This window comes from Xenopus tropicalis, chromosome 8 (assembly GCF_000004195.4).
Source record: "Xenopus tropicalis strain Nigerian chromosome 8, UCB_Xtro_10.0, whole genome shotgun sequence".
In the NCBI taxonomy this organism is placed as follows: Eukaryota; Metazoa; Chordata; class Amphibia; order Anura; family Pipidae; genus Xenopus; species Xenopus tropicalis.
In genome coordinates this window covers 69,861,031-69,876,973 of record NC_030684.2, presented here as the reverse complement: position 1 = coordinate 69,876,973, position 15,943 = coordinate 69,861,031, and the positions used below count along the sequence as shown (strand labels likewise).

Sequence of the window (15,943 nt, the reverse complement as noted above, 5' to 3'; positions counted from 1 at the left end):
AAAATAGGGCACTATATAAAATCTATAACTAGTACAATATTTTTTATTAACACTAAAGGCAATTTGGATGTACAATGAAATAAAATGGATTTTGTACAGAATTAACAAAAATATTGTGATATAAAAGATACATTTGTATTTTTTAACTATAGTAAATAAAAGATACATCTTGTATTTTTAACTACAAAAGTATATTTGCATTAGTAACATAGTAACATAGTAAGTTGGGTTGAAAAAAGACATACGTCCATCACATTCAACCAACATTGGTTGCATTGGTACAGCAATGACAGGATTAAATTTGTAATTACAAAATAATACTTGTGTTCAGTTTGAGTTTTTTTAATAATGAAAGGTATAATTTTGTGACAACAAAATGAGTTTTGTGCTCCTGGAATGTATGGTGTGGTCAAATAGACAATCTTCATAAAAATTAATCCTGTGAATACAAAAATAATGATGCAGTCACATATAAATAAATCTTGTGCAAAACAGTACATAGGCACCCCATAATTAATTTCTTTCTTTATATTCAGAGATATTCAAAGATATTCAATGAAAACACAAAACAGGACCAGAACTAGGAGAAGATAGACAGCTGAAGAGTGAAGAGAATAACAGGGACCATGTTACTTTGAGCTGGGGGAGTCAGTACAGGTGCTGTAATTCACCTCCACCTGTGAAAAAGGTGAGTGGCTGTGTGTGAGTGCTCTGGCCTGGAAGTAGGAAGCAGGTAATGAGTGTGCTCTTGCAGAGAAAACCTGAGAGAAAAGGTGCAAATACAAGTTTGTATTGTTTTGGATAAATAGTAGCGCCTGTATTTCACCACCTTAGCTGGTAAAATACCTGCCAAGTCCAGGTCTGGCATTACAAAGTTACAGTCTCTATATTTGCCATTAAACTTCTAAATCTGGTTGTTCTTCCCCTAGCCTGCCCCTATTCCCCCCCAATTTCTTGTTCCAGCTCCCATTCTCCTCCCACTTTGCCATTCTATAACCATGCCCTTCCATCTGCATTTTTTTAAACCAATTCCCCCTGTTACCTCACAGCCCCATCCTGCTCCTTACAGCACAGTAACTATACAACAGGAGGAAATGTACATCTCTTCCAGAATACCCTGTGAGACAAACTGATTTGTTTTGCTAATATATGCTGAATGAAAATTCCAAAGTGCACAAGCATAGACCTGCTGGAAGTTGTACTGGGTGTTGTGGTGTCTTACCTATGAAATAACTATTACCACCACTACCATTTGAGCGGGACCATACAATATAAATATGTATTACTTTGGGGTAATGTTTAATTCTGCATAAGCCCCTTAGACTGCAAGCTTTTTGAGAGGTACTGTGGCTGTCACTCACAATCAGTAAGACATAAACTAAGTATAGAATTCCTGATGTCAGTGTCAATATACCAGACACAAACTCTACCAGAAGTTCTGCAATAAGCAGTTCTTTGAAAGGCACAGCAAAATGCTTGAATATTGCAGAGATGGTTGGATTGTTTTAATATTGTGTTTCTTAAACGTCATCTCTGCATACCCATTGAATTACATAAATGTTAAACACAGTCTTATGATCTGTGCTGGTATGATCAGCATCTCTCTTGCCCTTATTATTGGGTGCCAGTGCAAGACCCTTATGACCTTAGTGTCAGCAGAAGAAAAGACTTAATATGTTTCTGATAAGACTGTTAATCACCCTTATCTGTTCTATTTAGAATAATATTAAAATTCTAAAGATATTGCTTTATTGGAAAATAATTGTTTTCTTTGCAGTGTATAAATATAATTTCATAATAAATTCAGGCCCTCTTAATCTATGAGGGAATCATCCCAATATTTGTGACAGGAGACATATGATATTTTAGATTTTTTTTTTATTTATATTTTTCTTGCTTTTTAAGTGAAAGGAATACTGTCATGGGAAAACAAACTTTTTTTTTTATATTTAATTTTGAAATTCCACATGGGGCTAGCCATATTCTTTATTTCCCAGGGTGTCATAGTCATGTGACTTGTGCTCTGATAAACTTCGGTCACACTTTACTGCGGCACTGCAAGTTGCAGTGATATCACCTACAGTCTCATGACACCTGTATTACTTAAAGTGGTAGATAAGATAACAGCACTCAATAGTAAAAAAATTCAGGTCTGGCTTGGGACTCCTTCAGTTACATGAGCAGGAGAAACAGTAGCAGTTTTAAATGCACTGAGATGGCTGCCTACACACCAATATTAGAACTAAAAAATACATTTGTTGGATGAAGAATACAATTTTAAATGGTATAGTGAATTATTTGCTATGTAAACAGTGTAATAAAAAGTACACCATAAAAATCATGCCAGAATCCCTTTAAGCTTTATTTTCTAATGCAAACAGGGATATGTTTGACAGAATGCCAGATAAAATGCAATAAAAAGCCTCAACCTGCTCTCTACTTTGCTGTGATCACTGACCATAGCAGCCAGATTGCATTTAAAGTTTCATTTTAGGGCTTATATGTCCTTGATCTCCCCAAAGCCCACCCACTTTCTGAAAAGCAATGGCTTCTTTGGAAGGCATGGTTTTACTGGCAAAATATTAAAGGGTTTATTAACTACTATATTTTTAATAAGTTGTTTTCCTGACAAAATTCCATATTAGAAGTGTTTTCAAGTCATACAGGGGAGTGTGGGGGGTTGGGGGATGTGATTGAAAGCACACTAACTCGTCACATCATCTTACTACACATTGTCTAAAGTAGGGGCAGCCAGACAGAAAAGGTATGTTCCTAGCACCCCCCGCTGTTACACTCTAGGTATGTGCCTCTTCTGCCTACCCTACCTGGGCCAGGGATGTACAGTTCCGTTATTGCCCTTACGCTTAGCTTTTTTTTGTTAGAGGGGGTGAAGGGGGGCTGCATCACTAGTGTAGAGAGCACAATAGCATTCTCAGCACTAGAAGAGCTGAAATTCTGATTCAAAGATCTTTAAGTTATCAGGAGCGAATTTTTGCCACCCCTGATAACTTGCTGGCCGCTGTTACCTGAATCAAGTTTCTCAACTCGCCTCATTGCAGCAGCACCCATGCTTCAGCCAGTTCACTATCCAAGTACAAATATTCCAGGCCAATATTCCTGCATTTTATCATTAACTTTCTGTGCAGTACTGTATCAAATGCTTTATAAAGTCCAAGTATTTGACATCCACTGCCATTCCAGCATTGAGGTTCCTGCTCACCTCTTCATAAAAGACAATTAAATTAGTCTGGCAAGAGGATAAAAGCACTCTGGCACAAACTTATAGTATTGTGATTTGCAATGTAGTCAAGTATTCTATTTATTATTACCCCTTTCGAAAGCATTCCTACTACTCATATCAGACTAACAGGCCTATAGTTTTCAGGCTGAGAACGGGATTCCTTTTTGAATAATGGAACCATATTAGAAATTCACCAGTCCCTCAGTACCATTCCAGACCTCAATGAATCCTGAAAAATTAAGTGAAGAGGTTTGGCAAACATAAAGCTAAGCTTGTTTAATACTGTGGGATAAATACTATCCGGTCCTGGACCTTTGATTACCTTTACATGTGCAAGTCTCTTTTGAATTTCTTGCTGATTGACCCATGCATCTGTTTGTGATGGAAAGAAGAGCAAATCCTTAATGAAGAAATAAAGTTTAAATAAATCATATTTAATTAGATACATTGATTGTGGTATCAGCTCTTTCTAGCATGTCTATGTGGCCTGTAAACTCTTATTGCTCAAGGGGAATATGGTAGGGGTCATAAATTCTTTCTTTCTGTAATAAATGATAATTTAGTAGAGCTTTTAAAAATTAATATTAAGGGACCTGCCATTTCTGTGAGATGCTTTATTAAAACATTCTTGTAAATAATAAAGTTTATAATGGGGCCCCCCTGTTCTGTTCAACCTTGGGCAAATGCCCCTCATAGTTACATAGGGTTGAAAAAAGAACCCATCAAGTTCAACCCTTCCAAGTAAACCCAGCACACACAACCTATACTTACCAATCTATACCAACACATACATAAACTAAATATACAAACATTAATACCAACTGTAGATATTAGTATCACAATAGCCTTGGATACTATGCTTGTTCAAGAACTCATTCAGGCCCCTCTTGAAGGCATTAACAGAATCTGCCATTACCACATCTCTAGGAAGGGCATTCCACAACCTCACCGCCCTCACCATTAAAAACCACCTATGCTGCTTTAAATGAAAGCTCTGTTCCTCTTATCTAAAGGGGTGACCTCTGGTACGTTGATTGTTTTTATGGGAAAAAAGAACACCCCTATCTGCCTATAATCCCCTCTAATGTACTTGTACAGAGTAATCATGTCCCCACGCAAACAACCCCAGCCTCGACAGTCTAACCTCATAGCTTAAATCTTCCATCCCCTTAACCAGTTTAGTTGCACTTCTCTTCACTCTCTCCAGCTCATTAATATCCTTAAGGACTGGAGCTCAAAACTGCACTGCATACTTAAGGTGAGGCCTTACCAGGGACCAATAAAGGGGCAAAATTATGTTTTCATCCCTTGAGTCAATGCCCTTTTTTATACCAGACAGCACTTTATTTGCTTTAGTAGCCACCGAATGACATTGCCAGTAATTAGACAACTTATTCTCTACAAAAACCCCCAGATCCTTCTCCATTAAGGATACCCCCCAACAAACTACCATTTAGTAGATAGCTTGCATTTATATTATTTGTACCAAAATGCATAACTTTGCACTTGTCCACATTGAACCTATTTTCCAGTTTGCTGCCAAGTTTTCTAGTTTTGTCAAATCACTCTGTAAAGCGGCAGCATCCTGCATGGAACTTAAAGTTTTGCACAATTGTGTTGTCAGCAAAAATAGAAACTGTACTTTCTATGCCCACCTCCAGGTCATTAATAAACAAGTTAAAAAGCAAAGGACCAAGGACTGACCCCTGCGGTACTCCACTAACAACACTGGTCCAATTAAAAAAAGTTCCATTTACCACCACTCTTTGTAATCTATCCTTCAGCCAGTTCTCTATCCAATTACAAATATTATGTTCTAGGCCAATATTCCTCAATTTGATCATTAACCTTCTGTGAGGTACTGTATCAAACGCTTTAGCAAAGTCCAAGTAGATGACATCAACTGCCATTCCAGCATCAAGGTTCCTACTCACCTCCTCATAAAAGGCGACTAAATTAGTCTGGCAAGATCTGTTACGCATAAAACCATGCTGGCACAAACTTATAGTATTTTGAACTCGAATGTATTCAAGTACCCTATCCCTTATTACCCCTTCCAAAAGCTTTCCTACTACTGATGTCAGTAGTAATACTGGTTTCCACCCCTTCTTGCTTAATTTTTTTACTATTCACATAATTAAAAAATAATTTACAAATATTTTTACTCCTAGCTGCAATATCCCTTTCCATCTCTATTTTAGCTTGCTTTTTTGCATGCTTTATTTGCTTCCTTATATTGAAGCCTATTTATTAAAGCAATTGTGGTGCAGGATCTATATGCAGGAGACTTTTCCCTGCAAAGGGAATTAACTGGTAAACCATCCTCCTCTGGCATGGGGAGTTTGTGTATGGAGTGCTGGCACACTGTGTTTGTGTATTTAATTAATAAGATGCTGACTTTATCACATACTTGGCAACTTTGCTCCACTGTATCTGAAAACATTTTACTTGGGCCACAGTGTGTACCCAAGGCCCATCCTTGGTTTCCCAGATATTACTGGACTACATCTCCTATGCATGCATTTGAGTTAGCAACAACTGAAAATTTATTTTCTGCATAGGGGAAACTGAGAGCGGGTGGGGGGGAGTGAGATTTACAAGGATATCTATTGCTAGTGTCATTATGGCTTTATCCCCTGATGCAGTGCAATGTTTTTTTTCTTTAAGAAATCCTATTACCATCATTTCTTATGTACGGCTTTTTCTTGTTTTAACTGTCAGTGCACCCCCTAAAGTTATAGCATTTGTCTTCAGCTAAGGTTATGCTTGCCTTATTAAATCTGGAGGTGGATGTGTTTAATGTGTTCCTTCATTCTGTGACACAGGCTTGAGAGCAGTGCTAGCATTCAGCTGGATACGAGCAATGACGTGATAGCTTTCTCTTCTCTCAACCTGAAATGATGTGCAGGCAGCTGCACTTCTGATCTCTGCTAGTGCATTATAAACCACCAGTGAAGAAGCCCAGCAGTATATCTATATTCCTGAGTGTTTGTTATTAAAACAGGCACCTAATGACAAATATTTGTAATGAAACATCACTCTTATGCTCTTTAATACCAAGAGGCATCCAGACTTCCTCCTAAATGAATTTGGACTGGACGTTTGGGTGACTGCATTGTGTTCTGGAAATAGGAAGCCTTAGTAAATCAGGTACTTTGCCTCCTGCAATTCAAAAACGATAGGCCTTTCTGCCCAAAGCCTTTCTTTCAATTCTGACATTGAGAAGGATCTGTTAGCTTGCTATCTCCAGAACCATAGTTACCATTTGGATTGGAATATGGAATTGGATCAGATGTACAAGGTAAATATAACAAATTATCAAATCAAATGAGAATATTCACACCACTACTGTTAGGTCACTTGGGCTGTCTAGATATGGGTGATTCCTATGCAGCTGGAATTATCCAACATTTGGTTCAACATCAGTTTTTCTTTTAGAAATTAACAGCTTTTTAAAGATTACAAACACATTGAAAAACCCTATTAAAATCCATCCTTCTCAATGTATCTAAAAGATCGTACAATCGGCCACTAACCGTTCAAGGCGCCAGATCAAAATCTTTTAACCAGCCCGATCGGTGAGTTGACCGATATCAGCGGACTCCTGCGATATCAGTCGACTTACCGACTTGCATACACGCACGAAACGAGGTTTCGTACGATATTATCGGTGCGTGTATGGCCAGATTAAGACCAAAGTACTGTACACCTAGACTGAAGTGTCTGAAAATACAGTAGGGCTGAGTTCCAAACATAGGTGCTAAATTGCAGATGTGTGGATGCAAAGAATAACCAACCTACAATAAGCTTCTAACAATCTATTACAATCTGAAAAAAAAAAAAAAAAGAAGAAATTGGTTCGCTGCAATTGGCTTATGCCCTTGTGCAATATAATACCTGTGTTGGGAAATCAGCCATAGCAAGCACTACATAATTTTTACATTTTTATCAACTCATGGGATACTTTCCCACCTCATCTTCTGAAGCACAGGTACCAATGTCTACAGTCACTAAACCTGGGGCAGGGTACAGAAAGCAAAAAAAACATTGTGGATTGTACCCAGTTTTTGCACTTTGCACCCTGCCCAGAGTCACTGTCTCTGTCTGACACATTTATTATTATCAAATTATGTTTTTATTGTAAAGATGTGTCACAATAAGCTGATACAGCAGAATTTATTTATAATGCAAAAGCTGTATGACCCAAGGTTACACTACAGCACGTGCTGGGGAATTCTCTCCTTCATTCCTTATGGTATAGGGTTACTCCAGTCACTAATGAACCATCCTCCAACTACTCCAAATTTAATATCTATTGGCCACTCTGTCTGTGGATACCCAGAACACTTGAAGCCTGTCCTGGCAGTGTGTATGCCTGGCTGTGTCGCTATAATAAGTGCCTTCATTTTTCTCCAACTGCCACAGTTAGTAAACTCTTAATTAACTGGGAACCGTATAGGGCAATAAAAGGCCTTTAGGTTATAAATAAAAGCCAATCTGTCAAAATTTTAAAATGCAAGCCTTATTTTCTTTTTATTTCCTTAACCTAGTGCAGTCTTAGCTCTGTAAGCTGATCTAGACACAGCTGTCTACTGCGCTTAGTTAGAGCAACTTGGAAAGAAAAAAACAGCCGGAGGAATTCAGTTCCCCTAAAAATAGAAGCAATATACAGCCAGTGACTTGCCACTTTTTAGATTACTCTTGTGTGAACTGCATTCAGCTGATGACCCCTGTAATTGCTGCTGACATTCATCCCATATTCCATAAACTTGGATATTTTTGCCAACAACATCAATTGTAAAGGAAGTTCAATTTTTTGGACATGATATGTGATCAAGAACTGGCATCATTTACATTTTGAGCATAAATTAGTTAAAAAAATTGCTTCTTTGCAAAAAAGGACTGAACCATTTTTTTAACTTCATCAGCAAAAGGTGAGTTCTTCTCAATTTTCCACTCTAACTGTATACAATTATCCCATTTCTATTGCCTTGGTCATAAGCTAAATCTGATGCTGTTTACTTCTAAAAATAAAATATACCTACGTAGATGTTCTTCGCAAATAACAAAAACTGTACAGTTACACTTTGGTTTGTGGTTTGATATTTTTTTTTTTATTATGCAGCATTAAAATCTTTCAGAAAGTGAACTAAGAATCCAGAGTTTGTCTTTAAGATCCACTAGGGGTGCCAAGCACTATAGTATATTTTATTTGTAATTTTTTTATTTACATCCTTTATACCTAAATGGATAGATTATTTTTTTTAAAAAAAATTAAAATCTTGCTGTCCAAATGTATTCTGCGACTTCCGTTTGAATATTTTGTTATTTTAGAGTATTGGGGGAGGAATGTGGCCCTGTTCTGCACAACAAATTTACAGGCAGCTCTCTCTATCTCTCCATGGTAACTTTATAGCACTTGGATATCACGCTTCAAATGATTACTGTAAATAGACTTACATGGCCTGCAGGTACCTCCCACAGCCAACTTGCTGGTATCACTATTTTGCAGGTTCAGTTTTATAAACTTGTTTAAAGGTTTTTGTTTTTAACATATTAAAAAACTAAATTAAATACTAAATACCTTGATAAATTATATACAGTGTTGTAGATTAAAATATTTATAAATATAAGAATTAAGAATTGCAAATGCCGTTTTTCATTAGACAGGGAGAACTATAACTTTTTGTTTTTTTCATTTCTGGGTTAGGATTCACAATTCTACATTGTTACACAGAGAAAGAAATGTGTAGCAAAATAAGGAATTATTTTCCTACATTCTGAAAAACAGAACATAAAGTCCATGATATCTCAAACTTTAATGTGCCTCGAGAAGAACATGTATTTACCTATAAATTGTATGGCACACAGGTTTAAGAAATAGTACTTTGGTTTGCTGCAGGCCCCTTTATCAGTGATAAATTGGTGTGTCTGGGTTAAATCTCAAGAAGCATTTCTGAAGGCACCAGGACTAATAACACATGTAGGTCTTTAGTTACAGCACCTGATTCACAAACGTATTTATAGGTTTCTTCAAACACTAGTTTTCAGTATATGTTGCACTGGTGCATTCAGTACTTTCTACAGATGTTGTACTAGCATGGGTGAATGGTATATCACTGGATGTTGCGTAAATGTTTTGACTATCCATTTTGATGAGGCGGATTCTCTGTAATAATAAAATAATTTGTTGTAAATTATACTAGCTAACCCTTGAAAAATCCATGTTTCTATATAAACACCTGTACTGGATTTTTATTTGGGCTGAATATTTTGAATAGCAGATTGTAGTTTCAATGTTCCAGATAACAGGGGACAAAACATACCCTTGTTCCAAGCTTTACAGTTAGATTTGGTGCTATGATTGATAAGTTTGTATTCTATATGGCAAGCCAACTTGACCTTTAATAAATAAACGGGGGAAAATATTTTTTTAAAGCATTGGCTGTAGTGGTAAGGGACGAGCAGAGAAAAAATGAGAAATGGTTAAGATATAAAGCCTAGGGGACACTACACAGACTGACTCAAATATGTCTAGGAAAAATTGTCTGAAAAAGGCATCTGCTGACTTGTCCTGTGAGTGGTAAATATATATGTATTCAAGTGTGATGTTGGCTGATTTTTACTGCTAACCAATTATATGACCAATTGGTATCACACAAGCCTAATAAAATAGATGTATTGATACTGTCCTACAGCTCTTGTTTTATTGTAAAAGTAAAGTAAAACCTGATGCTTTGCCCCTGTCTCTACTTTGTATATGCAGAATTCCTTGTCTTGATTGCTGCCAAACCACAGCAGAAAGTATCTTATTACCTGCCGACAATACGGTGACTATTCAGTTGCGTTTTGTTACATACTGAGCTCCCCTAACGTAAAAAAGACAAAATGCTTTAGTGTTCTGTAATTTAACATGCAAATTTCTGTTAGTTATTGTAGTATCCCATAGCAACTACATTGAAATTATAAGGATGAAATGAATTGTCTGAATGATAGAGAATGTGTTATTTTCCATGTATTGTGTGTTATGCACCACCTTCTCTTAGTTAGATGCTATCATTTATGTAACCTTTTCCACTAACTACAATCAATGGTGCTGTCATTAAACTATGGTAAAATTGCCACCATTAGCCCATGGTCTGTGATTGCAAATTGGAGGTTATCTGTGACCAATGTGCATACATTTTATTTTTGTTTCTGCTTTTTGTCTTGGGAAGGAAACTACTCAAAACTTTTTATGTGCCATTATCCTTATTCCTTTAAACAGTGTGTAAAGTGGCCAAGATCATACTGTTCACTGTTGGGTATACATTCTTGCAATTAGATTTTTAAAAGTATTATTATGGCTTAAGTTATTTTAGAATCTTCCACCTATAAGTGCCATCATGAGAAACTTATTTGGTCCCACATGGCTAATTACAGCTAGCAAAAAAGGAAAAGTTGTGCTCACCACTTAATTTTAAACCACTAGGCAGCGGTGCAATGAGATTGTGACCACAAAATTCATATAGACAGAAACAAGAGGTCCTCTGCACTCACCCATTATCAAAATATATAGGACATTAAGACACGTTGCATTAAGCTGATGAATCAGATGAAAGTGAATGTAGGACTGGCTAGACTGAGGATGACTTTGATGTAGTTGGCCAGTTCGAAGTGTATTGCAATATATGGAGAAACAATTTACTTTGTCTAAAGGGGAGGGCATTTCTTGGTAGCTTAATGCACAGAATGTCTAAGGGGGTGATTTATTAACATTCAAATAGTTTTTTTTTGTTCATGATTCAAGTTTTTTAGCGCTAAAACTCATGCGATTTGAGTTTTTGTTCAAAAACTCACGAACAAGCTAAAACTCAAATGTCTGGTATTTATAGAGTGCAAAAAACACGCAAAATTGAATGTAAAACTTTCCACAATCTAAAAGTTGTGAAGTTTCTCAAAGGGAGTTGTCCTAGGCAAAATCAAGCTATATTTGTAAACTCGAAAAATTTGAGTTTCTTGATTTTTTACTTGACATATTTGAGGTATTCAAGTTTTTTTAATTAGGACGAGTTTTCCTTATTAATAAATAAGTGAGCATTTGATATACAAGATACAATACAGCTAGAACATTTTAGGTCCTGCAACTTACTGAAAGGTAATAAATGCATGGAGGCCCAGTAGATTTGTATGTCCTGTACCCACCAGCAGATGCCCCCTTGTTACTGCTGTAATAGCTCATATTTATAGAGTATGCCTGAACACTGCCATTTTGCAGAACTGCAAAGGCTGGGTGCGAGAGCAGTAGGGCAGCTTTCAGAGAATGACTGTCTGTCACACTAATTGCATGACACATGACAGGAATGTTTTTCAAGATCCTTCTCTCGCTGTGGAATAGAAGGATCCCTTTGTGCAAATTAATCATATATAATATACAAATAACAAGATATGCAAATAATTAAAATTATACAATTATAAATTTGAATATATGTTTTACAACAGCTGAATATGAGCATTTTCCAAATTATGAACCAAGGCAGTTGGAGGTAATGAAATACATTCAGGGTCATATTGGCCATTATATATCAGGGCTGCCATAGCAGTTTGCACATCATAACTGGCACTCACTGGTCACTTACAGCCATTTTAGTGGTTTGATAATGAATATGCCATTTAAATCTAACTAACTATATATGTGTTGTACATTTTTAAGATTTATAGTGGAACATTATCAGGAACTGAGAGGACTTCAGATTTATGATGGTGCATGACGCATGAAATTTTATTTCCTCAATGCCATTAATGATGTGTTTTAACATAACAAATAGGAAGTAGGAACTGTAAGAGAAAAATGTCTACCTTTAATTGGAGATAACTCCTACTGAACTATGTAAGGAATTACAAAGTTATTAAAATATGCATTTCTATATTTTAATCTATAAAGTATTTTTTTGTATTTCATTTGTTTTCCTGGGGACTAGATATACAATTAAAACAAACAATGTGTTTTAGCATCATAAACAAACAAAATATAATACATTTTTTTTAAAAAAAAAGAACCATGTAACTACCATTTTATTTTAGTTCATAAAACTAGGGTGATACGTATAAGCAGAACCAAGATTCTCTGTCCTTTGGGCCATAAAAATGTTCCACTGCTCGTAAAAACAGACGAGAAATCAATAGGTTTTTAATACCCAGCTCAAGGAACAGCTGTAATGGAAGTCCCTAGAGAATGGAGTTTGTGGTTATTTTAATAATCAAAACACAAACACATATCGTATGAAACATATTTATATTAGTCTCTCATTTGTCCCTCATTTGTTTGTTTCTGACCCATTCAGGATATATTTAATATATATAATATACATTAGTATACTGTATACTATATATAATATTAAATGTGTAATATATATATATATTCAATATAAAATATATTTTATACAAAGGGCATATTATATCTGAAAGGTTGCAACAGGATCAGAATAAGCAACTTTCAAATACTTGGTTTGTCTGTTAATCAACCTTTTAAAAGAACGTGTTTCTTTCTATTTAAAAACATATCACTTATTTATCTTATAGTACTATTGACTAATCTATTTATCTATCTATCATCTATCTATCTTTTGACTTTTTCTTTCTTTATCTTTTCTGAGAAAAGTCAGACCCATGACACATGGGCATTCCATTGGCCAGCATTTTTTAGTCAGTGAAGAAGCTCATCAACAATGTTGTGCAGCCTGTTATTTACTACAGATTCAGGGCAACAAGATATCTTTAAAAGTCCCAAAGTCGTCATTAAGGTTAAATAGTCATATTAACAGATGTAAAATCAGTCCCCATAAGTATTAGTTAAACTACATTGTATGCAACAAAAATTCAACATTAGACTTCATATTGTACCCAGTTTAAAAATAATACATAATGTTTTTGTTTTTCTTGTATTCTGTTAGGAGCCAATGGAGATAGATTTCATCCAATAACGCTGTGCTGCATCCGTTCCTAAATATTTGTGACTATAATTATCATGCATAAAGAATCCTCTAATCAAGAACTAGATTGTGCTCTCCTCTACTGCTAGCTGGCAGCCTGGTTATATTTGTTTTCAATATGTTCATGGTCAAAAAGAATGATTGAGAATCATAAGGAGACTACATATCTCAGCAAGCCTGTAATTAGTCCTTAGGAAGGTAGCTGAAGTGCAGTGAACAATTTGGTTGTCTGCTGCTGCATAGAGCCCTTGAACCCATTCACAAGGAATAAAGCATCAAAATAACCACTAGAAGTATAGCATATTCTTCATAAGAATCTATCTAAAATTAGTGGTAGTGATAGTCATGAGCAATGTTCCTAATAATTTCTTACAATACATGTACACAATTACTAAGTACTGAATTATGTGTATGAATATTAAATTTTACACTTTTGCTGCTGCTTTTTACAGTGTGTGACTGTATGTCCTCCTTTTTTTATTTTCCGTGCAACCCTTTCATCTATGTACTCACAAATGCCCATTTAATGTCCATTTTGTAACTTTTTCAAACTTATTTCAACGCACTTCCCCTGTAAGCAATAATAATAAAACAATTGTTTAAGACTGGTAGTGAGGGTACTGGTTTTGGTTCATAGAAGTGGCTTCTGAAAGATGAAAACAATTAAGCTTGTCTCCTGTCACTTGTGATGAAAGCTACAGTGTGCTCAGAGGCTTACTTTACACTTTTAGAACCTTAAACACATCCCTTAAATGCCATACTTTTGTTTACATTTGGTATTTAAACCTCTCATCAAGCTAAAGTGTGTGAAATTCTCCCACACATATGTCCCATTCCAGACGCTCAGTCGGTGCTTAATAAAATAAACGATGCTGCCCTTTACATTGTGTAGTAGGGTCAGATGACACCATTGTTATGAAATATGAGTTTTAGTCTAATCCAATTACCGAAACAGCATTTGTCACTTCAGCTATGTGTTTAGCCATGGGGAAGTCACATAACATTCACCAGAGGGTACTATAAACAACAAAGTAACATTTCTGAATTGTCCTGCATTATAATCTGCAGAGTTAAAGTTGAGAGATAATGTTGAAAGCCTCTTTTTGGTTTCCTAAAATACAGTCTATTAGTTAGCTAGACACTTGGAAATTTATGCTTAGAAAATGATGATTCATTTTGATGATAAGCACACAGTAAATAATGCCCCACCCAAGGAAACTATAGCAGCTCTATACATATAACTTTAAATAAACAGTGGAATATATCATTATACACCCCCCAGTGTTCCAGAATAACATATATAAGAATGTATTATACTGATACTTTCTCTTCCTCTATACAAACATCCCTGCCGAGGACACCTAAACTAACCTCAATTTCATGGAAAGAAGAGGAAATCAATTGAATGCCTAATGTGTGCAGCGATGTATCACACGCCACTGGGACTGCAGAGAGGAAGGCATGCACACTCTATGGCTTATGGCACACGTGTCTAGCATTTTTGGTAAAGTATAGTAAATGCCCAGATTTGGTCATTTACTATAAGAAAGTCCTACAATGTTGAATCTTGAGCACTGATTTTTTTATACATAATCCTGTATATAAATTGATTTATACTCATATCACCCCATAAGTTATATAACTGTATGTTTAAACATAGGTAGCCTATCTGCCAGCACTATGGCAAGCTCACTTTTATTTTAAGTTTAAGTTGTAACCCAGTTCTTCTTAAAGAGCATGTCAACCCCAAAAATAATGTTTTGCATAATGAAAGAAAACATAATTCTAAGCAACTTTCCAATATGAAATAATTAAAAATTTGTAGCGCTTTAAACGTTATTTGTAAATGTAATTGCTATTGAAAGCAGCATTTGCTGAACTCCTGGTTGTTACATTTTAAACAATGTTGCAAAGGTCTTGCTTCTCCAGCAATACAGGTCTGTTAGGCTGCTGCCTTGTGTTACAATGTTTCAACAGTCTGAGCCACCAGGGCAGAGAATAGAAAGCACCGGGAAACACTGGTTCTAATAGCAATTATAAATACAAATAACTCAAAAACCATTACAAACTTGTAATAAATGTATATTGCAAAGCTGCTTAGAATTTTGGTTTCTTTTATTAGGCAAAAAATTATATTTTGAGTTGCCTTGTTCTTTAAGGAAGGAAATTGAAGCTGAAAGCAACTCTCTAGTATACATTACACATTTTATTGGTTTCAAATACAGTGGCTTGCAAAATTATTCGGCCCCCTTCACCTTTTCCACATTTTGTCACATTACAGCCACAAACATGAATCAATTTTAATGGAATTCCACGTGAAAGACCAATACAAAGTGGTGTACACGTGAGAAGTGGAACAAAAATCATACATGATTCCAAACATTTTTTACAAATAAATAACTGCAAAGTGGGGTGTGTGTAATTATTCAGCCCCCTGAGTCAATACTATGTAGAACCACCTTTTGCTGCAATTACAGCTGCCAGGCTTTTAGGGTATGTCTCTACCAGCTTTGCACATCTAGAGACTGAAATCCTTGCCCATTCTTCTTTGCAAAACAGCTCCAGCTCAGTCAGATTAGATGGACAGCGTTTGTGAACAGCAGTTTTCAGACTTTGCCACAGATTCTCGATTGGATTTAGATCTGGACTTTGACTGGGCCATTCTAATACATGGATATGTTTTGTTTTAAACCATTCCATTGTTGCCCTGGCTTTATGTTTAGGGTCATTG

At 35.9% G+C, this 15,943-nt stretch overlaps 1 protein-coding gene across 2 annotated transcripts in view; it reads left to right on the top strand.

Annotated features, from left to right (window-relative positions):
- The first annotated feature begins 548 nt into the window (after positions 1-548).
- Positions 549-15,943, top strand: part of fgf13 (fibroblast growth factor 13) — a 186,943-nt gene continuing 171,548 nt past the window's right edge. The window contains exon 1 of one of the 2 annotated variants that reach the window (XM_031890565.1): positions 549-688. The gene's annotated coding sequence lies outside the window, so the exon portion shown is untranslated. Of the gene's footprint in view, positions 689-7,931; positions 8,176-15,943 lie in introns of those variants that run through there. The other variant, XM_012968625.3, reaches the window with a different exon arrangement.